We start from the raw sequence: 2,067 nt of genomic DNA, 5'->3' as shown, positions 1-2,067 counted from the left end.
GATTGGATCTCCTAGGGCCGGCGCCCCCCCTTGGACTCCCTATATATAGTGGGGAAAGGAGGGCCTCTCACACCACGCCTTTGGTGCCTCCCTCTCCCTCTCCAACACATCCTCCTCCTCCATAGAGCTTGGCGAAGCCCTGCCGGAGTACTGCAGCTCCATCCCCACCACGCCGTCATGCTGCTGCTGGAGCCATCTTCCTCAACCTCTCCTTCCCCTTGCTGGATCAAGAAGGAGGAGACGTTACACTGACCGTACGTGTGTTGAACGCGGAGGTGCCGTCCGTTCGGTGCTAGGATCTTCGGTGATTTGGATCACGTCGAGTACGCCTTCCTCATCCCCGTTCTTTGAACGCTTCCGCGCGTGACTACAAAGGTATGTAGATGCAATCCAATCACTTGTTGCTAGATGAACTCCTGGATGGATCTTGGTGAAACCGTAGGAAAATTTTTGTTTTCTGCAACGCTCCCCAACAGCGAGTAGCTATCGTTTTGTGCAGGTACGAGGGACTTGAGCGTGGCCTCCTACTGGATTGATACCTTGGTTCTCAAAAACTGAGGGAAATACTTACGCTACTCTGCTGCATCATCCTCTCCTCTTCGGGGAAAACCAATGCAAGCTCAAGAGGTAGCAGCAGGCGAGGAGGAGGAGGAGGAGGAGGAGGAGGAGGTTGGGGAGGGGGAGGCAGGCGATGAGGAGGGTGGTGGCAGGGATGATGGTGGTGACGGGAAGGGGGTTGACAACAAGGGGTGGCTGCGTGGTAACGCAAAGCTACCAAATCAGGTTCCTGCTACTGAGGAGCAGAAGTGGCTCATTGAGCCCACGGGGAAAGAGTAAGTGCCACTTTATAATAATTTCATTATTTTGCTTGTCACATGCTTATTTCGGTTGTTATTTATTTTGCTTGTCACATGCTAATAGTTCATTCTTTTGCAGCAACTGGATATATTCTAAAGGGGCCCGTATTCCCAACGGCCTCATCACCGTCTTGCTGAAGTTATACTGGCCGGGGTTGTACTGTCTGGATCCAGTCAGGCACCCGTACCGTCGGGTTTTGGCCACGAGCTGGGACCACTAGGAAGCGGCCCTCCACGCAGACCATGAGACCCATGCCAAGGCCGTGATCACTACTTTCTGGGTGAGTTCTCTTCAGAAGCACAAGTCCATTCTAGTTTCATGAATGATTTAACTCATGGCTTCTTCCATTCTTGTTTCATGCATGATTATAGAAATTCTATCGAGTTCTTCCGGAGCACAGGGCCAGAGCGGACCAGATCGTGATGCGCCAATGCAAGAAGAAGGCCCGCCAGATGCAGTACGAGGTGCGCTATGTGGCCATCTCGACATACTACCACGACTATCTTAGTGTGAAGATGACCAAGGAAGAAGCGCGGAGGATGGGCATTACCTTGGAGAGGGACGAGTTCTTGGCGGTAAGTATAAAAGATTTTTCATTATGCTTTCATTACCTTGTGGTACATTTCACCGTTTCATGTTGACATGCCATTATGCTTTTATTATGTAGGTGTGTCCAAATTGGTGTTATGGAAAAGACGAGTCCTGGGCGGCATTGGTGGATCTTTGGTGTGATGAGGCTGGAGCCTGGGCGGCTATGAGAATAAAAAACAAGGCTAACCGAGGGAAGGAGGGAGTACATGCTCAGGGAAACTGAAACCACTATCTCCACAAGGCAGTTAATGTATGACTAACCCCATTAAACATTCTTCTTCTATTTACCATCACTTTCTTATGTATGACTAACCTCTGTTTGGTGGTGCAGGAGGAGAAATTGAAGCGGCCGCTCTCACACATGCAGGCGTGGGAGATAGCCCATACGCTGAAGGACCCCAAGCCTGGCGAGCCAAAGTACTACGGCAAGAAGACCGCGGGGAGGAAGAAGGCCTACTCCGAAGGGTATCTGAAGTTACATCCTGACACACCTGACTCCATTGCGGCGGATCTGGACGAGAGGGTGGTGGTGGGCATGGGGCCCAAGGAGCACGGTCGGGAGGCGGCTCCCGATGCTGTGATCACTCCTACTATCTCCTACACACAGCTCCGTCGGAT

The 2,067-nt window shown here is 51.7% G+C and overlaps 1 long non-coding RNA gene across 1 annotated transcript; it reads left to right on the top strand.

The window, feature by feature from the left end:
• The first annotated feature begins 1,103 nt into the window (after positions 1-1,103).
• LOC125541142 lies at positions 1,104-1,863 on the top strand. Its single transcript, XR_007297445.1, has 3 exons — positions 1,104-1,433; positions 1,526-1,699; positions 1,781-1,863. It is a non-coding gene; the product is annotated as an uncharacterized LOC125541142 (long non-coding RNA).
• Positions 1,864-2,067: the final 204 nt, after the last annotated feature.

This window comes from Triticum urartu, chromosome 2 (genome assembly GCF_003073215.2).
Source record: "Triticum urartu cultivar G1812 chromosome 2, Tu2.1, whole genome shotgun sequence".
In the NCBI taxonomy this organism is placed as follows: Eukaryota; Viridiplantae; Streptophyta; class Magnoliopsida; order Poales; family Poaceae; genus Triticum; species Triticum urartu.
Note: the sequence above shows the minus strand (reverse complement) of the source record. Positions and strands in the feature narration are given on the sequence as shown.